The sequence below is a fragment of the Neofelis nebulosa genome, chromosome 6 (genome assembly GCF_028018385.1).
Source record: "Neofelis nebulosa isolate mNeoNeb1 chromosome 6, mNeoNeb1.pri, whole genome shotgun sequence".
NCBI classification, from domain to species: Eukaryota; Metazoa; Chordata; class Mammalia; order Carnivora; family Felidae; genus Neofelis; species Neofelis nebulosa.
The window spans coordinates 18021484-18048196 of record NC_080787.1 but is presented as its reverse complement, the minus strand read 5'-3'; the positions used below and the strand labels follow the sequence as shown (position 1 = coordinate 18048196).

Below are 26713 nucleotides of genomic sequence, written 5' to 3'. Positions count from 1 at the left end.
TTTTCAACGTTTATTTTATTTTTTGGGACAGAGAGAGACAGAGCATGAACGGGGGAGGGACAGAGAGAGAGGGAGACACAGAATCGGAAACAGGCTCCAGGCTCTGAGCCATCAGCCCAGAGCCTGACGCGGGGCTCGAACTCACAGACCGTGAGATGGTGACCTGGCTGAAGTCGGACGCTTAACCGACTGCGCCACCCAGGCACCCCGATTTTTACATTTTTAAATTGTCGGGGAAAATTAAAAGAAGGGTAATATTTTGTGACACATGCAAATGATACCAAATTCGCATTTGAACGTCCAAAAGTAAAGTTTTATTGGAGCACAGTCACACCGTATTGACTAAGGCTGCTTTCGTGCTAAATAGCCGCAGTAGAGACTATATGGCACGCAAAACAAGAAAGCAAAAAACCAAAACTCCAAACAACAACAACACCCCTACTGTCAGGCTCTTTTCGGAAAAAGTTTGCAGATTCCTGATAGCGTTCATTCTTAAATTCAACCTCGGTCCTCACATAGATGCCTGAGGTCTTGCTCAAGCGCATGGATTATTTTTAGGGGATTTTCATGCGATCTACTGGCGAAGGAGCCATTAATTTTCATAAACTGGAAATGGTCTACAGGACAAGCATTTGGCCCACCTGTTAGAGAAATGCAAATTAAAGCCACGGCAAGATACTGTTTCGCACCTACCAACTTGTCAGAAAATTGTAAGCCTGATAATATGATGTGTTGTAAGCATACAGAGCAACGTGCATGCACACTGCTGGAGGAAACGGAAACTGGCACAACCACTTCAGAGAGCAGCTCGGCCAATTCCTAGTGAAATGGAAGGTTGTGTTTCTTTTTTTTTTTTTTTTTTTTTAAAGGTTTTCAACGTTTATTTTATTATTTGGGACAGAGAGAGACAGAGCATGAACGGGGGAGGGACAGAGAGAGAGGGAGACACAGAATCGGAAACAGGCTCCAGGCTCCGAGCCATCGGCCCAGAGCCCGACGCGGGGCTCGAACTCACGGACCGCGAGATCGTGACCTGAGCCGAAGTCGGCCGCTCAACCGACGGCGCCACCCAGGCGCCCCTGGAAGGTTGTGTTTCTACGATGACCTGCAATTCCGCCTTCATGTTTAGCCTCTATTTTGAAGAAATTCTAGCAGATACGCAAGAGGAAACCTATAGAAGGAGGTCTATGTCGCCTGGTTTATGTGGTAGTCATTAATGCCGTTGGCCAGATAGTATGGTTTTCCCCCTGCCTCCCAAGGCACATGGTAGGTTGTGTTTTTAGCTCCCCTGTGGCTAGGTGGAACCCTGTAGCTAGTTCTGGCCATTGAGTTTTGAGCAGAGGTGACCCAATCATGGCTGGAACATTTACAAGGCCAGTGTCAGGCTCTTCCAAGTTATGATAACCCATAGGTCAAGGAAGAAACTACAATGAAAACCAGAAAATAATTCAGAGGAAATAATAATGCTGCCTGAAAAAACTTGTCATTATACTACAAATATGTATCATTAGAGTGCCAAATACTACACATTGAAGCTGTGACCTTGCTTAGAAAGAAATTTATAGCTTCAAATGCATATTAGGAGAGAAGAAAAGCTGAAACGTCAGTAAACTTTGAATCTTAGTTTTGATCCCACAGAAGCAGATCCCAAGCCAAAGATTCAAGGACACACAGTTTATTGGGAATAAACTGGTTTGCTATGACTGCCCTAGCAAAATAGCACAGACGGAATGGGTTAAACAACAGAAATGTATTTCTTCACAGTTCTGGAAGCTGGAAGTTTGAGGTCAAATTGCTGGTGGGACTGCGTCCTCCGAGGCCTCTCTGCTTGGCTTGTAGACGGCCACCTTCTCCCTGTGTCTTCAAGGGGTCTTTCTTGCATGCACACACGCACACACATGTCCTAAAATCTCCCCTTCTTACTAAGGCTCACGCCAGTGACTTCATTTTAACTTAACCACCTCTTTAAAGGCCCTATCCCCAAATACAGTCACATTCTGAGGTGGGCTAGGACTTCAGCATATGGACCGGGGAGGAGTGGGGCACAGTTGAGCCCATAACAGGGAAGTTCTGGGAAAACAAGTAGAAAAACAAATAGAAAGTAAGCAGAGCAAGGAAGGCAGCCAATAAAGGGCATGGTATTAAGGCACCATAACAACAGGTAACTAGAGCTTGATTGCCAAAGAAAATTCTAGGAAACTATGTAAAATACGTTTCAGAATTACGTTGGCCAAAAGGCAAGGAGCTGGGGTACTTATATTTGGTCTTTAGTTAAGGGTGTCCCCTGCGAGATGTTAGCTTCTGGGGACATCTGTTCCTCCAATGTCCACAGACTAAGTGGGTTCAGGCAGCTTGAGGGTAATGTCCCGATGAAGGATCCGGTGGTGGCCCTTGGAAGTCAGGTTAGCGTGCATGGCAATGGCAAGCGGTTCCATGGCCCACGGCCAGCCTCGACAGGGCCAGCTTAGCAGCCCTCTCCAGAAGTTGCAAGAAGTGCAGCAAACAAAGCCACAGGGGACACAATAATTAAAAAAACTTTAAATGTATAAATAGATAAGATCCACAAAACCATAGACTGGTTCATTAAAATACTACTAAAATTTAAAAATTCCTGTCCAGACTTGTCAGTTAAAATAGAGAAGAGGCACAGAGAAGAGGCACACATCTTTTAAAAATATCAGGAGTTTATTAATTTTTATTTATTTTATTTTGTTTTTTTCTTCATATGAAATTTATTGTCAAATTGGTTTCCACACAACACCTCACGGCGGTCAGAGTGGCTACAGTGAACAAATCAGGAGGCTATAGATGCTGGCGAGGATGCAGAGAAACGGGAACCCTCTTGCACGGTTGGTGGGAATGCAGACTGGTGCAGCCGCTCTGCGAAACAGTGTGGAGGCTCCACAAAAAATTACAAATAGAACTATCCCTATGACCCAGCAATAGCACTGCTAGGAATTTACCCAAGGGATACAGGAGTGCTGATGCATAGGGGCACTTGTACCCCAATGTTTATAGCAGCACTTTCAACAATCGCCAATTTCTGGAAAGAGCCTAAATGTCCATCAACTGATGAATGGAAAAAATATCAGGAATTTAAAAATAGGGCAGGGGCGCCTGGATGGCGCAGTCGGTTGAGCGTCCGACTTCAGCCAGGTCACGATCTCGCGGTCCGTGGGTTCGAGCCCCGCGTCAGGCTCTGGGCTGATGGCTCGGAGCCTGGAGCCTGTTTCCGATTCTGTGTCTCCCTCTCTCTCTGCCCCTCCCCCGTTCATGCTCTGTCTCTCTCTGTCCCAAAAAAAAAAAAAAAAAAAAAAAAAAACGTTGAAAAAAAAAAAATTAAAAAAAAAAAAATAAAAATAGGGCATCATTACTGATCCTGCAGACATAAGATTACTGAGAGAAGAAATAGAAATAAAAGAGAGCGATTCTACTCCTTCTGAAAAGAATTGAAAACAGATGTTCAAACAAATACACGCACACATGCACGCACGCGGGTGCAAACACACGTTCGTAGTAGCACCATTCACAAAAGCCGAAGGTGGAAACAACCCAAATTTCCAACAAAGGACGAATGGACTAACAAGTGGTGGTATATCCATGCAATGGAATAGTCTTCAGCCATGAAGTACACAGACGAAGAAAAAAAAAAAAAAAAGAGACAAACAGAAAAACAGACTCTTAAATACAAGAACAAACTGGTGGTTGCCAGAGGGGAGGTGGGTGGGGGAGGGGTGAAATAGGTAAAGGGGATCAAGAGTACACTTACCTTGATGAGCCCGGAGAAATGTGCAGAAGTGTTCAATCACTACATCACTACATTATGCGTCTGAAACTCATATACACTGTATGCGAATTACACTTGAATAAAATGTTTTTTTTTTTTAAGGGATGAAGTACTGATGAAGAACATGTGTGAACCTCGAAAACAACGCGGAACGAAAGATGCCAGACACAAAAGACTAGTTTGGGTCCATGTGTGTGAAATACACAACATAGGTAAATCATGGAGACACAAAGAAGGTTGGTGTTTGCAAGGGTCGGTGGGGTGGGCGGGGTGCGCGAGAACGGTGAATGACTGCTTAATGAGCACGGGGTTTCCTTTGGGGATGAGAAAAATATTCTGGAACTAGATAAAAATGTAATCGCGCAGCCTTGTGAAGGCACTAAATGCCACTGAATTGTTCACTTTGAAACAGTTAAGTTGGCATTATGTGAATTTTACCTCAATAAAAAAAGAAAGAGAAAGAGAGAGGGGATGAGAAAGGAAGCCAAAATACCTGGCAGTATTTGAATATGGAGTACAGACGTGCTTCAGATCTACAGTTGTCACTCCCTGACGGTTTTTAATATTTTGATGATCTCATTAAATATTCGCTCTTGTCCCAGAAGGGAGGGATTGCTAATAATACTCGTTTTCACAGAGGAAAAAGGAACTGATGGGAAACAGCCTGATCGTTTCTCTGTCTCTGTGTCACTTTGTGTTTTGCAGAGTTGATCCAGAGTTCCTCTCTGGAGAAGAAGGACCAAGAAGCAGAGATAAGGTTACTTTAAGGCTTGGAGTTGTCTCAGCTAAAGGAAATGAGCCAGGGAGGAATGAGGTGCTCTGACGTTCCAAATATAGCCTGTGCTTGGCCACTTAGGAAGATGGATTTGTTGCTAGCAACGAGTACTAGGACGTGTGTGATTTGGCATGTCTCGATCTGTGAAGTAGATGCCACGCAGGCAAAAAATTGATGATGTTATGGGGAGGGGCTGTGCAGGGTGCTAATTGCCATTAGAAGTGCCTGGAGGTGGGGTGGAGAGGAGTGAAGAAACTCTTCCCGTTTAATAGATTTTCAGGATGGGAAAGTCATCTCGCAACCCCCAAGCGTTTGGGAACAATTGTACACAACACAGAAGGCACGCGTCACACGAGGCTGGAGAATCTGGACGCTCCCTGCACACCTTGCAGATTGCCGCACGTCAGCAGGAAAGACCAGTGGCCTCTTTACTCCTTCTGCTGCCTACTCCGAGCCCGGGCGACACAACAGAAAGCAGGATAGCAAGTACCAATGGCTGTGGGACTTCAAATCACCACCTAGCATTACTTCCATGATCTCTGGAAAAGTAGGCAAAAAGTGTTAGGTGAGACAGGAGCACAGTTAAGACTTAAGCCCGAACTGCAACTCTATGGGCATGTGGTGGAGTGAATTTGTTGGCACACTTCAGAATTTATGCTAGGAGCTGCATCCGTGAAATCTTTGTGGACCGCGTGTGATGTTCCCTGCAATTATACCTGCAGAAGTAGATTAATGTTGAGTCTTTTTTTTTTTTTAATTTTTTCATGTTTACTTATTTTTGAGAGAGAGAGAGAGACAGAATCCGAAGCAGGTTCCCGGCTCTGAGCTGTCAGCACAGAGCCCGACGCGGGGCTTGAATTTACCGACCGTGAGATCGTGACCTGAGCGGAAGTCAGACGCTTAACTGACTGAGCCACTCAGGCGCCCCAATGTTGAGTCTTTATTTTAATTTTACCAAGGAGAAAACGATATTGCAAATGTTAAGGTCGAAGTGGAAATTAGCATAGAATCATAGGTCCAAAAGCTGCCAAGACTTTGACTAAGTCCAGAAAAAATAATCAAACTCTTCAAAAGGGAGGGAGCAGAGAAAGAAAGACTAAAATAAAATGAAAACCACAAAGCCTTCGACGCACGCTTCATTTCTTAAAACTCTAAAAGTTTTGAGTCTCTACTGTCATCTGGTCATCAAGCGGATCCGCGCTTTCTCGTGACTTGAACTCCGAATTTAAGGCCTTTCTGTCCCTGTCCTGCCTTAATTCAGACCTGGGCTACTCTTTTCTTTTCTTTTTTCTTTCTCTGTACCTATATATTTTTCAGTGGGGGAAAATACAGGTAACGTAAAATTTACCATTTTAACCATTGTTAGGTGTGCAATTCGATGACATTAAGTAACCATTTTTACCATTAAGTAACAATTTTAACCATTGTTAGGTGTGCAATTCGATGACATTAAGTATATTAACAAGGTTGTACAACCATCGCTTCAAGGGGAGCATGATTCTAGGGGAGCAGAACTTTAAGGGTGAAATTTCTGAATTGGTTCTGGGAATTGACTCTCTCACCTGATTAGAATTTAAAATACCCGAGATTCTAGGGGCACCTGGATGGCTCAGTTGGTTAAGCGTTGGACTTCGACTTAGGTCATGATCTCATGGCTCGTGGGTTTGAGTCCCATTTCAGGCTCTGTGCTGACAGCTCAGAACCTGGAACCTGCTTCGGGTTCTGTGTCTCCCCCTCTCTCCGCCCCTTCCCTGCTCACACTCTGTCTGTCTTTGCCCTGAAAGCTTCTATGTGTGCCCTCAAGGGGACTCTTATCTCCTGAGTTTGCTGAAAATCAAACACGGGATCTCATCCTGTGACTGGCTGAACTATAGGGCCGTGTTGAACTCTACTGTTAAAGTAAGGGCATTTATTGGTAAGGAATGGGATCCTGAAAGTCTAAATGGGAACATGTGGGAAGGCCCTGATGAAGATGAGGACATTGAGTCCCTAAATTCTGATGAGCCTTCTTTGCCAGTGGAAGAGGGCTGTCCATCTCCAGGGGAAGTGGCTTTTTCCAACCTCTCCATCGCCCTGCATCGCCTGAGGAAACTATATTGGCCTTCCCAGAGGTAGTTGCCACACAAGACAATGGTGATTCTCCTCAGGATCCGCCCCTTCCACCACTTTTTGTTTCTAGACCTAGAATGAGACTCAAGGTCCAGCAGGCCCCTAAAGGTGTTGTCCAAGGTGTGACTCATGAGGACGTGTGCTATACTCTAAAGAACGACTTCAGTTTTCCAATTTACAAGACAGAAATCTAGGGCACGTACAAGGTAATGGCTTTTAAAGGTTAGGGAAAATGGTGGAAAGAACGGAAAGCTGGATCAGGCCAAATGTATTGACGTGAGCTCACTAAGCGGAGATCCTGCCGTAATCTAACGTTGTAATGTAGTGTTGCAGCTCAGAGAGTTAGAAAGGGCTCTAATCATATGCTTGGTTGGTTGTTTGAAACATGGACCCAAAGGTGGCCCACGGTGAGTAAGTTATAAACGCCAGACCTGCCTTGGTTGGATGTAGAGGAAGGGGAGTTGGGGTGTTAGAGTAGATTTGTCATTTAGGACCTACCTACCCACTCTCGAAGGGTACGAAAGACATACCTTTCACTGTGATTGCGAGAAATAAATGCACAAGGAGTGTTTCAGAATCCTTGAAAAGCTCTGTGATCCCTCTTCTCTGTAGGTCAGACCTTACCATAAAAATTATGGTCACTGAATTAAAAAAAAGTAAATGGAATGGAATGGAAGTAATTGGATACCGGGGTGGCAGGAACCAAGTGGTGGCACTCAACTGCCAAAAGCAAGGCGGAAATGATTACCATAATGAACAACAAAATCAAAACAGCAATATGAATAGGATGGTCTGACTTAGGCAGACCTATGGCATTAGCTAGTTGATCATGGTGTTTCTAGATGTGAGTTAGATAAGAACCCTACTAAATTATTACTTGATCTAGGTGGAATAATAAGAATTATATCTCATCTTTGTTCCTGGTTCCTGGCACAGAGTTTCTAAAACCCTAGAAACCTGGTAGGTCTTTCCTTCTTCAAAAGGAACCCCTGTCGAGCACACCTGAATTTATGCTAATAGGGTAACAAAGCGTGAGCCCTTAGGCAGCCTCAGGATGGGGCTGATCACTAGAAGGGCCAAGTGATTAGAGCGATGGAACTTTCAGCCCCAGTCGCCGACCCACAGGAAAGGGAGTGAGGTGGGCCAGAGATTAAACTCCATAAAACTTTTGAACTAAAAGATCCAAGGGGCTTCCAGGTTGATGAATGCATCCACGTGCTGAGAGGGTGGCATATCCTAGTCCCACAGGAACAGAAATTCCTGTGCTCAAGACCCATCTGGACCCTATGTACCTTCTTCATCTGGTTGCTCATCTCTATCTTTTGTTATAAATGTAAGTAGAGGTTGACTTGAGCTTTGTGAGCCATTCTAACAAGTGAGGAGAACCGGTGGTGGCAAACATCCCAGGATCTATACAGGCAGACAAATACTGGATTAAGTGAACCAAAGTCTAACGTGAATCATAAAGCAGAGAGTCATGGCCCCCAAGTCAGTTCCCAGAGTTGAGCCCGTTTACAGAATCAGAACCTCTTGAATGAAAGAGAGGCCAGGTCCTTTTGAAAAAGGACCTCACATGTTTATATTGTTCATCTTTCTCTCGACCTTCCCCAAAGTGATCCATGGCCTTTTACCAGGGTAAATGTGCTTTGTAGAAAAGGAAATCACAAGCCATTTTGGGGACACCGGCTCTGAACTAACACTCGTTCCAAGAGACCCAAAATGTCACTATGGTCTACCGGTCAGAGTAAGGACCTATGGAGGTCAGGTGATCGATGGGATTTTAAGTCAGGCATGTCTCACAGTGGCCCCAGTGTGAATCCATCCAGTGGTTATTTCCCCAGTTCCAAAATGCATAATTGGAATAGACATATGCAGCAGCTTGGTTCTTGGCCCTGTGGAGTGAGGGCTATCATGATGGAAAAGGTCAAGTTGAAAACAGAAATGCCTCTACCTCAGTAAAGCAATACTGTATTCCTGGAGGAATTACAGAGCTGAGTGCCACCCTTAAGCACTTAAAAGATGCAGGAGTGGTGATTCCCGGCATATTCCATTCACCTTGCCTATTTGACCTGAACAGAAGACCAATGAACCTTGAAAACTGATGGTGGGTTCTCATAAGCTTGACCAATTCCAGCTGATATCTAATGTGGTCTCTTTTAGACCTCACCTGGTCCCTGGTACACAGCTATTAATCTGGCAAGTGGACTTTTTATCCACGCCTCTTAATAGGGACTACCAGAAGCAGTTTGCTTTCCACTGACAAGGCTAGCAATGCATCTTCACTGTCCCGCCTCAGGGGGGTACCAACTTTCTTGCCCTATATCATTAGTTGTTTCACAGGGATCTTGACCGCCTTTCCCTTCCACGAGATACCACACTGGTTCATTACATGGATGGCACTGTGCCGATTGAAACTTTTGAGCATGAAGCAGCAACTACTCTAGACGTTTTTGTGTCAGAAGTGGGAAATAAGTCTGACAAAAATGAGGTGAATCTTTACATCAGTGGCATTGCTAGCAGCTCAGTATTGTGGGACATGTTGCAATATCACTTCCAAGGTGAAGATGCAATTGTTGCATCTGGCCTCTCCTACAACCAACAAAAAGGCACAACGCCTTGGGGTTCCTTGGATTTTGGAGGCAACATATGTCTCATTTGGGTGTGTTACTCTGACCTGTTTAGAAAGTGATCCAAAAAGCCACTAGCACCGAGTGGGGCCCAGAATAGGAGAAGGCTCTGCAGCATATCTGATTGCTGTGCGAGCTGCTTTGCCACATGGCCATATGATCCAGTAAATTCAATGATGCCTGAAGTGTCAGTGGCAGATAAAAATGCTGTTTGGAGCTTTTGGCAGGCTCCTAGAAGTGAATCACAGTGCAGACTATTAGGATTTTAGAGCAAAGCCCTGTCAGCCTCTGCAGATAACTACTCTCCTTTTGAGAAACAGCGCTTAGCCTCTACTGGGCCTTAATGGAGAGTGAACAAGTTGGCATGTGAACTGAGCTGCCCATCATGAACCAGGTGCTATCTGACTCACCGAGCCATAAACTTGGATATGTACAGAAGCATTCTGGCATCAAATGGATATTTGATTAGGCCCAAGCAGGTCCTTAAAGCACAAGGAATTTACACGAAGAAGTGGCCAAAAAATGCCCATGGTCCCCATTCCTGCTACACTGTCTTTTATCTCCTGGGGGAAGAGAAGACGGGGAGCCTGGTTAGCAGGCTGTTTCGCATGATATGCAGGCATCATGAGAAAGTGGATAGCCAAAGCACTATAGACCCTTTATGGGACATCCCTGAAGGGCAGTGGTAAAAAGAAATCTTCCCACTGGGCAGAATTTTGAGCGGTGCTCCTAGCTATTCATTTGCTTGGAAGAAAAATGACCAAATGTGCAATTATATGATCATATACCAATCCACGGGCTGTGGCCAATAGTTTGGCTGGATGGTCGGGGACTTGTAAGGAACGTGATAAAAAAAAATGGTGATGAGAAAACTTGGGGAAGAGGTATGTGGATAGACCTGTCTGAATGGGCAAGAAACACGCAGCTATTTGTGTCCTACATAAATGCTTCCCTAAGGGTGACCTCAACAGAGGAGGATTTTAAAGGTGAGTGGGTAAGATATCCCATTCTGTGGATCAAAGTTGGCCTCCTTCTCCAGTTACCACCTTCTCCATCATGATAGGCTCATGAAGAAAGTAGTCATGATGGCAGGGATGGAGGTTCTCCCTGGGCTCAGAAACATGGCCTTTCACTCACTAAGACTTCCCTGGCTACAGCCACTGCTGAGCGCCTAATCTGCCGATAGCAGAGAGCACCATGGAGTCCCCAGTATGGCACAAGTACCGGTGGGGGCCAGCCAATCAACTGGGAGCAGGTTGATTACATTGAACCACTTCTATCATGGAAAGGGCAGCATTTGTTCTTACTAGAAGAGACACTCAGGTACAGATTTGCCTTCCCTGTATGTAGCGTGTCTGCCAAAACTACCATCCAGGGATGTACAGAATGCCTTTCCCACTGTCATGATATTCCACATACCATTGTTTCTGATCAAGGAAATCACCTCACAGCAAATGAAGTACGACAGTGGGCCCGTGCTGATGGAATTCATTAGTCTCACCATGTTCTCCATCATCCCGAAGCAATTGGTTTGAGAGAGTGGTGTAATGGCATCTTGAAGACTAGGTCTCAGCACCGTGTAACACCTCGCAGGCCTAGGGCCAAGTTCTCGAGAAGGCAGCGTGTGCTCTGAATCGGTGTCTAACGTATGATGCTGTTTCTCCCAGAGTCAGGATTTATGGGCACAGGAATCAAAGACTGGAGGGGCGCCTGGGTGGCGCAGTCGGTTAAGCGTCCGACTTCAGCCAGGTCACGATCTCACGTTCCGTGAGTTCGAGCCCCGCGTCAGGCTCTGGGTTGATGGCTCGGAGCCTGGAGCCTGCTTCCGATTCTGTGTCTCCCTCTCTCTCTGCCCCTCCCCCGTTCATGCTCTGTCTCTCTCTGTCCCAAAAATAAATAAAAAAAAAAAAAAAAAAAAAGACTGGAATTGGAGATGGCACCACTCACTATTACCCTTTGTGCCCAGCTAGTAAAATGTTTGCTTACTGTTCTCTCGACCTTAAGCTCTGTTGGCCTAACGGTCTTAGCTCCACTGGATGCTACTGAATCAGAAGTTAAGAGTACCGCCTGGCCCATCAGCACTTCCTGCCTCTGAAGCAAAAGACAAAGAAGGAAATTACTGTTGGCTGGGGCAACTGATCTTGAGTACTAAAGGGAAATTGGATGACGACTCCATGATAGAGATCAGTTAGCATATGTCTGGAACACAAGAAGTCCCTTAGGGAGTCTCTTACTATTACCATGGCCTATGATGAAGGTCAATGAAAAACTACAACAACCCAATCCAAGCAGAACCTCTAACGGCCCATATTTGTGAAGGACGGTTATACTCCACCAGGTAAAGAACCACAACCAGCTGAGGTACTTGCAAAAGGCCAAGAGAATTAGAATGGATGGTGGAAGAAGATCGTTATATATGCCAACTATGACCACATGACAGTTACACAAACTAAGTAAAGGTGACAGATTCAGGGGACAGAAACCTGGATCCATAAGGACATTTCTGAGCGGGTGACTCAACCCGCTTCGCAGTCTGCCCCACCTCTGGACCACTTACAAAGTGAAAGAAATAACCTTATTGCTTAGGTCGAAATTTTCTTATACGTAAAGCCGAAATCACCCAAAATGATACGGTGTGTGGAAGTGTGCAAAATCGTTGTTATTATGAGGACCTCAAATGCCAGGCTGTGAACTAATTTCAGAAGTAGAGGTGAGGGGCGCCTGGGTGGCTCAGTCAGTGAAGTGTCTGACTCTTGATTTCGGCTCAGGTCGTGATCTCGCGGTTCGTGAGTTTGAGCCCCATGTAGGGATCTGTGCCGATAGCATAGAGCCTGCTTGAGGTTCTCTCTCTCCCTCTCTCTGCCCCTCCCCTGCTCACTCTCTCTCTCTCTCAAAATAAATAAATGAAACTCAAAAAAGAAATAGAAGTGAAAGACAGCCTTATATTATCACAACCCCTCAAATACCTCCCTTACCGGCCAGACTTCGGAAATTCCTTTACTAGGAGACAAAATTTTTTTTCCGTAATTGAATATCAACCTACTGATGGACAGTGGAAAATTGCTGTAGAAAAAAAAAAAAAAAAAACCTCAGAAACTGATCAGCGTACAAAGTAATAAAGCATACAGATTCAAACCAGATGCATTTTGCACTACCAAATTAATTTTAAAAGATTTTGACACTCAACCCAGCCTAACACAGCCGGGCTGTGCAAAAATTTTTGAAAGCAAGAAAAATTTATCAACTTCTTTGATAAGTATCTTAGTTTTCTCTGGCTGCTATAAAAAAAGATCATTAGGCTGACTTAAGCAATCGACATTTATTTCTCATAGTTCTGGAGTTCTGGAGGCTGGAAGTCTGAGATCAGAGTGCTGACAGATTTGGTTCCTGGTGAAAGCTCTCTTTCTGGCTTATAGATGGCCACTGTCTGCTGTGTCCTCACATGGCTTTTCCTGGGTACTTGCACATGAAGAGAGTGAGAGCTCTGTCTTCTTCTTATAAAGGCATGAATCTCATCATAAGGAATTCCCTCATGACCCCATCTACACCTAATTACTTCTTACAGGCTCCACCCCTAAATGCCATCACACTGGGGATTGAGGGTTCAACACACGAACTTGGGGGGATGGACACAAACATTCAGCTCATAATGATATGCAATGCTAAATATTTTTCTTGAAAGCCACAGACACGCTCATACCTGTTTGTCAATGTCCTTCGGTCAATGACCACCAGGGGCACACGGCATACCTGTAATTGACCAAACTGGGTTTAATGCCCTTGGGGAGCCATGGGAAAGCTCAGTAAGAGTCTCAGATAGGACTTAGGATGGGATTTGGGCTTGTGTCGGGTGTTTTGGGTGAGATTTTAGAGAAGTGGAGCCTTGCTCTGGCTGGAATGCTGTCAGGAAATGAAGGTAATTCGAGAACGAATCTTACCGAGCAGAAAAGAGTAGGGTGAGGCTAAAGCTAAAATTGGTAAAGAAGCAGCAGTCACTCACAGTAGCCAGGAGAGAAAGAGGTCTGGTTATTGTTGTGGTTTGGACAAGGTTCATGTTTTATCTGGGTAGAGACACGGTTACAGAATGGTCCTGTGTTTGTCTTGATCATCATGGCCTCCTGGTGGCCTGGTTTCACGTTTTCTGTGAAGTTGTTTAAGTTCAACAAAGACTTACGAATGCCGGACCGGTTCCCGGGTGTCGGGGGCTGCTGTTCGTTTTCTTTCGTTTCAGCCCGAACGCGTTGTGTATCAGTCAGCTTGTGCCGCCGTAACAAAGTACCGTAGACCGGCTGGCTTAAACCGCGGGAATTTATGTCTCACCATTCTGGGGGCTGGGAGTTCAAGATGAAGGGCCCACCAGGACTGGTTTCTGGTGAGACTTCTTTCCTTGACTTGCAGAGAGCCGCCTCCTTGCTGTGTCCTGACACGGCCTTTCTTCTGGGCATGGGGAGCAAGAACAAAAGAGAGCCCTCTGGCGTCTCTTCCTCTTCTTGTAAGGACACCGATCTTATCAGTTTAAGGCTTCCCCCTTATGATTTTATTTAACCTTAAGTATCTCCTTCAGGGCCCCATCTCCAAATACAGTCACCAAGGGGGTTAGGGCTTCAACGTAGAAATTTTGGGAGGACATAATTCAGTTCATAACACGGTCCCTCAGAGGCCAAGATCAATAGAGAGATCTTTCACAGAAGGTCAAAGTAACGGACGTCTTCTGGAGGTACTACCTTCACCAGTAGAACGTAGGACTAGCAAGTATCTAACGAAGCAAGGTAAAGAAGAGGCAGGTGATGTCTCAGAGGACAAAAGGGCCCAGCACTGGCTCGGATGTTGTTGGGGTGACGGGCCAACTGGCAACCGCTTTTAATTATTAATTTTTTCATGTTTCTATAACACTGCTTTTGCTGCAGTTAAGATACAAATACCTATGGGAGAGTTGATGACTAGGTTTAAACTCTTTCCCCCCACGGAGTAAGTGCAAGCTAGCGAGTGCTCGTCTGCACGCTTCGCTGTGCCGATGGGTAGATACGACAATCAGGAAGGAAGACCAGCAAAGCGGGAGACCCCTGCAGCAGGGGGTTCAGGAAAAGTCCAAGCAAGGGCAGCTAGGGCCAACGTGGAACATCTACCACCTTCCTGATGTGCCTGTCATCAGTCCCACTGCATCATCAGCCCATAACGACCCAAATCGCTTTCAGGCTGTGCCTGCAGAACTGATCCAGGCTCTTGTGTGTGGCTGCAACCTCCCACCCTCTCCCGACCCCCAGCAGATGAGGAAGAAGGACAACGGAAAGAATAATCCACAATCCCAAACCCCACTGCCTTCCCCTCTCCTCAGCTGAAATTCTAACTCCCACAAAACAACATTATGACATCATTTTAGGTATAAGGTGATAGACGAGAGATTCTTTTTAGTCCCTTTTGGTTGTTCTTTTTTAGGTTTTCGTTGGTTTGTTTGTTTTACCTGAAAGAACGGCCCCCAACATAAGGAACAGGTGGGGTAGAGACCTTCACTTGTGTTGGGGATCTTGACAAAGCGCTCCGGAGCCCGAAGCATGTGGACCACGCTTAGTCTGGGGAGGAGATGACACACTGTAACCTTCGTTCCCCAAGTCGAGTCCCAGGCTACTCTCGGGACCAAACCTATTTTTAGGATAAAGGCTCTACTCTCTCAGAACAACTGGTTTCCACTCAGCTTTTTTTTAAAAAAATTTTTTTAATGTTTGTTTATTGTTGAGAGAGAGAGAAAGAGTGCAAGCAGGGGAGAGGCAGAGAGAGAGAGGGAGGCACAGAATCCGAAGCAGGCTCCAGGCCCGGAACTATCAGCACAGAGCCCAACGTGGGGCTCGAACTCACAAACCGCGAGATCGTGACGTGAGCCAAAGTCGGAGGCCCGTCCATCTGAGCCACCCAGGCGCCCCTCCACTCATCTTTATTGGGTGCCCCAAGTGCCTCCCCACGAGCACAGTCCCGCCCCACCCCCTCTCTGCCACTCGGGGGCCCCCTGGAGGCTAAATGAGTCCAGTTTGAAGTGAAAAACCTGTGGTTTCACATGGGGCAAACCTCATAAAGCATTTCTTTCTCCAGATGCGTGTTCACACCAGCGGCCTCGAATGCCCTCTCTGGCCAGTGTGTGGTTGATCTATCTCATGAAATGGATCTCTCTTCTTGATCTGATTTGGCCGCCCCCATGCCGCCTGCCCCCACCCCCCCCCCCCCCCCCCGCCCCCGTCTTGGGTCCGCTTAAACCTTTCAGCCCGTTTGTTAACTTGAGTGACGTTGAAAAAAAAAAATCGCCACCCCGTTTACAGGGAGTCATGCAACCCACGATCTGGGCATCATTCATTTAATTGGGATGGCTTGGTTGCCTCCCAGATGTTCCCTTTCAGCAGATAGCATTGTGTTTTAAAACTTTGGATAATTATAGCTCTGTAAAGCTAGAGTACAAGATTTGTTGGCTCAAGCCCGCTCCCGGCTCCTTATGTAATAGCTTCATTGTTTACTAATCGCCCTATTCACAGAGCGAAGGGATCCGTGTCAGCCAAGACATCTATTCAAAGCACTTCCCCCGTGCTGGATAAACAGGAGCTGAAGCAGTCTGCCCGGAGAACCAAAACACTCACGGGAGACTTGGCCACAAGTCGGACCGAGCTGCTTTCCCTTTCTCAAACGGAGCCGTGCTTCCGAAATTGCTTCACCTTTTCTTTAGCGACAAATCAGCCTCCGGGCAGAGTCTCCCCGCCCCCCCCCGCCCCGGGCTGGTGACAATCCCTGCTCAATGCGGGGAGCCCCTGAACCCTGAACGGCGTGCTCTGCGGCCCGGAAATAAAATGCGGGAGCGGGGATGAGACGCAAGGCACCAGGGGCGGCACAGTGCAGGAAGCTTCTGTGGAAGATCTTCACGGGGGTGGGGGTGTCTGTACCTTGAGGGGTCCCAGGGAACGTCCAGCCCTGTTTCCTTGGTTCTGCTTCACACCTGCTGATGCGGGAGAAAGTGCCCTCCCCCAGATTGTCTCCTTCTGTGCTAATGTTTCTGAGACTCCCTGGGAAATCTTCTTGGAGGGTAATGATCTTGAGCCACGTGTAACCGGCTTCCTCTAAAATCCACATCAGACCTAAGAGCCCAGTGCTGCCAGCCTCCCCGGCAAGCCACCCTCCCCGCCCACGCCGATCTCCTATCTCCGCAGCTGTCCTCAGAGTCCTGATCCTGCAGGCCCCAGGGGGCCAGAGAGGATCCTGGCGGGGGGCAGGGGAGAATGAGAGGAAAAACAGAGGGAGATTTTTTAAAGTAATAACAAATAATGATACAGAGACCTGGAAGGAGCAGAAATGCTGTAAGCCACCCTCCAGAAATGGCACGCTCAGGATTGATTACTAGAAACATTTCCATCTACCTACCTATGTGTATGTATGTACACACACACACACACACACACACGTATATACATAAATGTAATTTATATAGTATACCTTTTATATAAATGTATGTATATATGTGCGTGTCTGTATTAACGGCATTGTGGTTTTGTCATAAAGATCATGTTATTTTATTTTATTTTTTTAATGTTTATTTTTGAGAGGGAGTGTGAGTGGGGGAGGGGCAGAGAGAGAGAGGGACACAGAGGATCCGAAGCAGGCTCTGTGCTGACAGGAGAGAACTCGACGTGGGGCTCGAACTCATGAATCACAAGATCATGACCTGTGCCGAAGTCGGACGCTTCACGGACTGAGCCACCCGGGCGCCCTGCATAAAGATTATTTTAAAGTGCAAATATTTGAAATCTTATCTGAGCTTCCCTCATGTGACTACACCAGAGCCTTCGGAAAAATACAGCTGCCACCAAGCCCCCTGTGAAATGGCAGGGGCTTCCCGATGTCTGGGAAGAAGACAGAATGCCCGTTCCCATTAGCTTCCAGAAAAACCCTGCAGAACCTTCCCAATGAAACCTTCCCTGCTTTCCCAATGAAACCCTAACCGCCCCCCCGACACACACACACTTTTTATTAGGTTGGTATATAAACCTTTACCTCTAAGTATTCGGTGAGTGACTCATTTCTGAGAACTCCCACATGCACAAGTAAACAAATCTCGTCTTTTCTCCTGTCCGTCTGTCCATTGCCGGTTAATTTGCAGGGCCTGACCATCGAAACCTAAGTGCGCAGAGGAATAGTTTCCTCCCAACAGTTTACATATACAAACATGTACATATATATACGTACACACACTCAAATATATCTATACAAATTAATAGTGTATATATGTGTGTTTATACATATGTATGTGTTTACATGTACACACACACACGCACAGAGTTCTATATTTTGACAACTGACGGTTCCTGCAGCCCCTGTCAGATCTGAAGATACTCCGGCTACTTGTCCCACAATGGCCCTTTGTCACCCCACCCTGACCCACACAATGGCACATGCACCACTTGAAGCGCGTCCCCCCCCCCCCCCCCCCCCCCCCCCGCCAAAGGCAGGCGTCAGCTGTGGCCCCGCCTCCTCCCCCCGCCGGTCACTCACAGCCCCAGCCCCAGCTGAGGTCCTTGGCCCTCAGGACACCGGAGTCACGGAGTCTCTTAGTCTCTTATTGGGAGTCACAGAGTCTCCTATTGTCGCAGGATGAAGTGCGTGGGCGGGGGGGGGGGGGAGGGATCTTCCTCTTTCTATCCACTCTGTGATTTTCTGTTGGCGACTTTTTAAAAAAAACATTCAAGCTTGTGCTCTGTTGTCTTCCAGGGCTTTAAATGGGACATGGTACAGTCTTCTCTTTAAACCCTACCTTCTTTGTCCCCCTGGGCGCATACCTGTACCAATGTGGCCCGGCTGGAGACCCTTCCTCCATTCAGGTCCCACCAGCACCAGCGGGGACCTGGTCTGTGGTCCTCGGAGCTGTTTCCCCAGAACATAGATACTGCCTGGCACTTGGCCCAGTTCACAGTCTCGTATCCGTAATTCTAAAATCCAAAAAGGCTTTGAAAACAGATTTTTTATAACTGCTTTGGCGGCAAAATGTGAAGTGATAGAAAGCCCCGCGTATCCCACTTAGTGTGAATATTCATATATTTTGCTGATACAGGACTGGAAATATTAGCGTGCTTGATTCACCTCCGACCCCTTTGGGGTGTTACATAATATTTGTTTTAGGCACCCTATTTTCTTCTAAACTCTGAAACACTGAATTCTGAAACACATCTGACCGCAGGGGCTTCAGATCTGTGATTGTGGCTTAGGCACGTTTCAGTAAATGAATGCTGAATGAGTGTCTGAATCGCTTCTTCCTCCCACACCTGGGCTTTGTTCCGGGTCAAGTTTCGAGCTCTTAGCTCCTTCCGCTGCGGCAGGGACTGCCCCCAGGCTCATGCAAACAGGTTTTTCGTTGGGTCTGCACAGGGTCAGCATGCTCCGTGGGCAATGGTCCCACCGCTGGACCAAGGCTGGGCCCTGACCACACGTGGGAGTTTCACCACACAGTGACCGTCCTTAGCATCATATTAAGAAATAAATAGACAGGCAGACAAAATAGTTTCAGATCTGAGAAGGTGTTTAGGTCTGGTCAGTTAGCTGGGGCCGGGGGGCGGGTGGTCAACGCGGGCATTTAATCTTGCTAGAGGTCGCTAACACTTCAATGTGGACGCTGATTGATGCTCCAGTCATACCAGGTCAGCTTCAGATGGAGGTTCTAGAATCCTTTTGTTATTATCTTAATCTCCCTCCTCTTCCCCCTCTCTGCCGACTGCCCAAGATCCTGGCTGTATTCTGGTGTCCCAAGTGGACTCGGTTGGATTCATCAAGCTTTTTTCAAGGCCTTGACCTGCGTCTGTACTTGTATGTAGGATTTCAACACCTTCCGAAAGGCCCTCGAATCGATGACGTCAGGGCCCACAAAACACAGATGCTCTCCTGGAAGCCGAAGGCCATTCCTGGCCCCAGCTGGGCCACACTCTTGTTTTGCACATTCTTCATGGTGGGGCATCTATACAGCAGACCATTGTCATGCGAGTGACGATGGCTTCTCACCCCATAACTTGAAATAATCAAGTATTTCATGCCAACATACTCCCTCCCTTCCAGGAGTCACAGGCCTGAGGAAGTTAAGTGACTTGAAGGAAAGTCTGTGCATCGCTGAGTTGGGCTTTTTTTTTTTTTTTTTTTTTTTTGCTTTCATTTACAGGTAAGAAAGATGTTGCATAAAGGGCTTAATAAGTCTTTACCTAAGATCAGAGACCCAGTCAGAATTCGAACCTAGGTCCTTAACTGCCCAACTGGTGCTTCTCACATTATTCATTATTCTTAATTCATTGGAGACAGTCATTGGAAGAAATAAACTGGGTTTTACTTTTCTTTCTTTCTTTCTTTCTTTCTTTCTTTCTTTCTTTTCTTTCTTTCTTTTTTTCTTTCTTTCTATCCTTTTCTTTCCTTCCTTCTTTCTTTTTCTTTCTTTTTTCTTTCTTTCCTTTTCTTTCTTTCTTTCTTTCTTTCTTTCTTTCTTTCCTTCCTTCTTTCTTTCTTTTCTTTCTTTCTTTCCTTCCTTCTTTTCTTTCTTTCTTTCTTTCTTTCTTTCTTTCTTTCTTTCTTTCTTTCCTTTTCTTTCCTTCTTTCTTTCCTTCTTTCTTTCCTTCTTTCTTTTCTTTTCTTTTCTTTTCTTTCTTTCTTTCTTTCTTTCTTTCTTTCTTTCTTTCTTTCTCTCACTATCTTCACACCCAACGTGGGCTTGAACTTACAACCTCGTGATCAATAGTAGCGAGCTCTACTGACGGAACCCGCCAGGTGCCTCCTGGGTTTTACTTTTCAGAGCCAGTTAATGTAAAAAGCACCCGGGTCTTAGGGAGTGACCTGGACCCAATATTGCCAGCATTTTCAACAAAGACAGAGATAACTTTTACTTCTTTTACACTAATGTGTGTCTCAGTAGGAACGTGATCTCTGCATGGGGGATGCTAATACGCTTAAGGCACTTGACGATTGTGGGCTTCACTTTTGGCTACCCTGGTGTTTAACCAATGTTTGAAGGGTGCTGCCCTGTGGTTGGAGCCAGAACAGTCCCAGGGTGGCTGCGTCTGGCACGTGTTCATAGTGGCGCTGGTGTCAGGGGCAGGGGATCTAGGGGCGCCAAAGACATGAGGGCTGAGGGGCAGGACCGCCCTGTCACCCTATGTGACCTAGGAGTGTCCAGCAAGGTGGGCTTCCAGGTGACGATCCAGCAGTGTGTGGGGCGCAGAGGTGGCAAGGAATGACACTATTTATCTGGTAGGGCTGTTGTAGCAAAGTGCTGCAAACGGGTGACTTAACAGAAGTGTATTGGCTCACCATTCTGGAGCACAGAAGCCTGAAATCGAGGCGTCAGAAGGGCCATGCTTTCTCTGAAGGCTCTAGAGAAGAATGGCCCATGAATGTCTCCTAGCTTCTAGTAGTTTCTTGGCTCGTGGTGGTATGCTCCAGTTTTCACATGGTGCTCCCCTGTGTGTGTGTCTGTCCAAATTACTCCTTTTTATAAGAACTTAAGTCATATTGAATTAGGGGGCCACTTTCCTCCGGTATGAATTCATCTTAACTAATGATATTTCCAAACACAGTCACATTCTGAGGCTAGGGTTTCAACACATAAATGGGGTGTGCGTTTGCGGGGGAGGAGGGACGCATTTCAACTCATAACAGTCCACCCTCTTGCCCCCCTCCCAAATTAACGTCCTTCTCTCATGCAAAATATATTCACCCCGTCCCAACAGCCCCCGAAATCTGAAGCTCTTCTAGCAGCAACTTTAAGTCCTAGATCCCATCCAAGTAAGGCAAGGGGGAGATTCGGAACATGATTCACCGGGGGCGGGGGGGAATTCTTTTCCATCTGTGAACCTATAAAAGCAGACAAGTCATCTGCTCCAAAATATAATGGTGGTGCAGCAGGCCTAGGCTAGACATTCCCATTCTAAAAGGGAAAAATTGGAAGGAAAAAAAAAAAAAGGTGTCATGGGTCCTTAGCAAGTCTGAAACCTAGCAGAGTAAAATCCATTAAATCTTAAAGCTTGAGAATAATCCTTTTTGGCCCCGTGCTCTGTTCCCTGAGCCCATCCACGTGACGGACGGTAATCTGCTTCACTCAAAGTCTACTGATTTAAATGTTAATCGAACAAATGCCTGCACGGCAATGGCCGGGCTGATGTTTGACCAAAAAAACAGGGCACCACAGCCTAACCTAGTTGACACATGCAATTAGCCATCACAGACAATTTTTGAGCAAATACGATAATGTGTCCATGATAGGGAAAGTCAGGAAGTGGCAATAAGAAAAGAAGGCAGAGATGGGACACCGGGGTGGCTCAGTCTGTTAAGCGTCCAACTTCAGCTCACATCATGACCTTGTGGCTTGTAAGTTCGAGCCCCATGTGGGGCTCTGTGCTGACAGCTCGGAGCCTGGAGCCTGCTTGGGATTCTGTGTCTCCTTCTCTCTCTGCCCCTCCCCCACTCACGCTCTGTCTCTCTCTCTCTCTCAAAAATGAATAAACGTTAAAAAAATTTTTTTAAATAAATAAATAAACATTAAAGAAAATTTATGTATAGGGGGTGAATCATTGGAATCTACTCCTGAAATCATTATTGCACTATATGCTAACTTGGATGTAAATTAAAAAATAAAAATAAAAAATAAACACTGCTATCCAAAGTAAATAAATACATACAAACATTAAAAAAAAAAAAAAAAAAAAAAGAGAAGGCAGAGAAATCTTCTTGGCTGTTTGTCCTGGGCAATGCCCCAGTGGGGCAGGACTCGGAGAAGCCATCATTTAAGGATGATATAAAGAGTAGCTGTGGGGCCCCTGGGTGTTCAGTCAGTTGAGTGTCTGACTTCCACTCAGGCCATGATCTCACCGTTCATGAGTTCCAGCCCCGCGTTGGGCTCTGCACTGGTGGTGTGGAGCCTGCTTGGGATTCTTTCTCTCTTCCTCTCTCTCTGTCCCTTCCCCCCTTCTCTCTCTCTCTGTCTCCCAAAACTTAAAAAAAAAAAAAAAAAAAGTAGTTTAACCTGTCAGTGGTTTGAACCAGGGGAAAGGACAGAAAGAACGTTGTGTTTTCAGCTATCGTGATGCAAGGGACTTTGCCCCGGCATAAAGGGTGGGAAATGGGGTGACTAGAAAGTCAGGGTGGGTGGAATCTGGAGCAGAGATGGGGCCCCTGGGTGGCTGTTGGTGGTGGCCCCAAAAACTCATATGTGGAGCCCTAACCTCCACTACCTTTAGGAGATAATTAGGTTTAGATGAAGTCATGAGGCTGGAGCCCCCATGAATGGATTGGTGCCTTTGTAAGAAAAGGGAGGGACACCGGATCTTCCCCCCCCCCCCCCCCGTCTCATGTGAGCGAGAAGGCAGCCTGAAACTGAATCTCACCCAGAGACGAGTCTGTCAGCACCCTAATCTTGAACTTCCAGCCTCCAGAACTGTGAGCAATACGTGTGTGTTTAAGCCACCCAGCTTATGGTATTGTGACCCAGCTTACGGTATTGTGACCCAACAGACACACGCAGAGGAAGACACTTGCGGCCTCCCGACCGTGACTCACCAGAACAACATTTGACTGTATTGCACTTGCCCGCCTCTCTGTGTCCCTACAAGACTTCAAGTTCCACAAGCTGGTCTTTCGAGAGGATGCCTCCTCTACAGCCAGCACGGGACCTGGTTCCCAGCAGGTGCTCAAGCAAGAGTTATTGAGTGACAACACCACTGACTAACTTGCTCAAGCTCTGCGGCGATGAGGAAATTTCAGAGTTTGGGGGGGGGGGGGCGGGGAGAGCCACTTAACTTGGGGGGCTGCAGTGAACCTATCGCGAAGCTGTGTTTGCCAAATGACAAGATGGAGAGATTCACCCCCAAAGGAAGAACAGGCAAAAGAGCTACCAGCCAGGGATTTAGCCAATCCGGATATAAAGTAAGAGGTCTGAACTGGAATTTAAAGACCACGATTATAAAGATACTAGCTGGGTTTTTACCTAGATTGTGTGGTTGTTTGGGTCAGCTTGGGGAAGGCACACAGCTGAGAAGAGGGAGGCGGTGACATACCCCCAGCCACCCCCTGGCGGCCACAAGAGCCTGGTGGTCACATGAGCCAACGTCAAGATAAAGGACTTCAAGGCGACCAGCCCGCGAATGCCTTTCGGTCCTGAGTCTGTAACCAGAGATCTTAATCTCTACACAGAGTAGATGTTTGCCTCCAGACACGTTCTTTATTCTAAAGGGCAAGGAGGGAGAAGAAGGGGCACATTTTGAGGGGGAGAGAGAAGGTAAGTAAGAGCTTATGCTCCCAAAGAGAAATGCCTTCCCATTGGACGCGGGGAGCAGCGAGGCGCTCCTTTCCATCCTCCTTGGGGCCTTCTGGTTGTCCGTCTGTCTGGGGCCCATCTTGTGTCTGCGCAGGAGGGAGGGAGCTGAAGCGGGCAGCTGGGGTTTATGGTGATATTTCCATGTCAGCCTGTTCGGCACCCACACACTACCCAAAACATATGACATGTGGTATTTTGTTCCCCCGTATTGCTAACTCGCGATCCACATTACTCAGGGCCTTCTTCCTTTGAACGAGGCTTGAGAGAGCACCAGAAGCCAATCGGTGCCTCTAGCTTCTTTCCCATTGACCAGGAGGCAGCTGGAAACCCGGATTGCTGATTTCCATTTCAAAACTGCGTTCAACTTAGTTGATTGGACCGCCTTGACTCTCCTCTGTGAACTAGCCAGGGCAGGTGAGCTCAGCCAGTGGCTCTTCGAAAGGCATAAACACGCTCCCTGCAGGGACAGGATGGGGCTCTGCCACCCATTGTTTTCCTAAAAAGAGCGTTTTATTTATGATTGTCGCTCAATTAGTCCAGACAGAGGACACAAATGACTTTCCACGGCAATATCCCAACGCTGGGAGTCACTCATGAAATGCCAAAGACCGCTCTAATAGCTGGCTAATAAAATCAAAATGTGCCCTTATTGACCCAAGTCCTCACCCTCTCTTCTGAAATCTCTTCCTAATCTAATTACATACAATATTTTCACTTTCGTAAAAGAACATTAACCTCAGCGATCAACAGTTCTGCTCTCAGTTTGGGAGCAAGCGACCAAGTTTCTTCTGAATGTAAACTTTGGAGCCGAGTTTATTTTCTAAAAACAAGCCGGCATATTTAGTCCCCTCCAGGTCAAAATATTATTGCCTGCAGGGTTTTTTTTTTTTTCCGACAAACTTTTTTTTCCCCCTAAAAAAATTGTACAATCTGTCATTTCGCAGACACCCACGGAAAGCCACTCCTAATCACTGGCAGAAGATAAGTTTCTCCCTGTTTATACTAAGTGCTGTGAAAATGCTATTATACGCAAATGTTTCATCGGTTTTGCAAACATATGCTTTCACGCACATGCTCCCGACAGAGGTAGTTGCCTGAAGTGGGAGAAGTCCTTCACGGAAACGAGAGGCAGTGAGCCTGTCAACATTTCTCCGTTTTCAAATCCGTCTTGGAAGCATGGGCGACTGATATTTAGAAATCACAGGCACCATTGACCACACTAGATTCACACTCTTGAGTGGAGAGAGATGCCTGCTCTCTGATTCATGCCTCTAATCTACGACCGGAGAGGTTGAGGGTCACAGAGGTGGCGATTGAAGGAAGGTGAACAACGCCACGAATGGTAAGCCCAGGTGTTCCAGTCACACGCCCGGACTGCTGTGTGATCGAAGCACAGGATCCGAGAATTTGGGTGGTCAGGACCCCTCCTCTTAGTGGGGACCATGAGGGTCTGCTGTAGTTCAGGTGTCGTTGTTTAGCTGTGTCGCAGCCCCGTCCCCCGCGACAATTCCCCTACCCCCGTCCTTACCCCAACGCGCGCACGCACGCACACTTTGGTAATATAACATTTCTAAAGTTTTCATTTGAGGTTGGAAAACATCCAGGCCAAACATGAAATCTCCAATCCGGCATCTGCTGGCTCACGGCCGCTACCAAGCGCCCTCTGCTTTCAGGCCTAGACGGGGAATCGACGATACCTCATGGCTGGAAACGCCAGGTTTGGGCAGGCCTGGTCTCGCCCCCTCTCTGCTCTCTCCTTGGGGGAGCAGAAAGGGGGTGATGTTGGCAGGGTGAGAGGAATTCCTCTTTCACCCACGGGCAGAGAAATGGCATTGTCCGGGGCCAAAGGCCAAAGGCAAGGAATCTCCCAAGCGCTTCTAACGGCAGAGGCAGGAGGCTGTGAATGAACTCGGAGTTGGGGGCTCAGGGTTCTCCCTGCCTGAGCAGAGCTTCCTGTTTGTTCCATCGGGCTGGGCTTCCACCATTCCATCAGAAGAATAGGAAGAATTAGGTCATCACCAAAGCAGAGGCACCTGGGGGTCATCAAGCGACCTTAACTTTGGTACCCAGCAAAATGCCCCTGCCACTTAACTAGCTCCGAGCCTCTGGCATATGTCCTCCTGCCCTCTGTCTTCTGTTTTTTTTATCCCCCACGTTTTCCTAATCGTTTCTCTTTTTTTTATTTTTATTTTTTTAATTTATTTTTGAGACAGAGAGAGACAGAGCATGAGCAGGGGAGGGGCAGAGAGAGAAGGAGACACAGAGTCCGAAGCAGGCTCCAGGCTCCGAGCTGTCAGCACAGAGCCCGACACGGGGCTCGAACTCACAGACCGTGAGATCATGACTTGAGCCGAAGTCGGACGCTTCACCGACTGAGCCACCCAGGCGCCCCTAATCATTTCTATCCTGGCCTTCCCAGGTGGGCATAGATCACTCTTTGAAAAGCACCCAGTGTCCTCCCAATGCAAAAATCCTCATGTGACCCAGTCTCTTCCTTCCATGGAATGATGATACATTCCAAGAAGACGTAAGAGATGTCCGATGTCTGATAAGTGAGTCAGAAAGGCTACCTCAGTGGGAACACCCGGCGTTGGTTTACTAGAGATATGCTGTTTACTCAGGGGTCATCCGCTGTGTGTGTGCCTTTAAGAGGAAATACATTTCTCATCCTGCCAAGTTGGTGTCAGAGTCTCTCAGACTGGTGACAGTTGGTCAGTTTCTTTCCCACCTCCGCCTGCCCGCACAGGGTGAAATACCATCACCACCTAGGAGCTGCCAGCCAGCTAGCTGCCTCACTGAGTGATGGGCTTCCTTCGTTTCCGCTGGCTAACGTTGCAACGGCATGGCTCTCTGGCTGCTAGAACTTTCCCCAGGAAGCCACACGAGTGACCCTCAACATGCAAGGGCTTTCTGGTGGTATTCACCCTGAAGTTTTAAGCTCTCGCCCTCTCTCCTCGGCTCTGGTCCTCTCTAGCCTCCTGAAACCACAAAGCAGTTAGAGATTCTAATCTCTCAACACAAAGTCACTCTGCCCTCCCCCGCCCCCCCCCCATCAGATGTCACCTGAGGTCACAGTGGCTCGTCTGTGGTGGAAAGTTCCAAAG

At 47.0% G+C, this 26713-nt stretch overlaps 1 pseudogene; it reads left to right on the top strand.

Moving 5' to 3' along the window:
* LOC131515246 (heterogeneous nuclear ribonucleoprotein A1-like) overlaps positions 1 to 23021 on the top strand; it is a 192984-nt pseudogene extending 169963 nt beyond the window's left edge.
* Positions 23022 to 26713: the final 3692 nt, after the last annotated feature.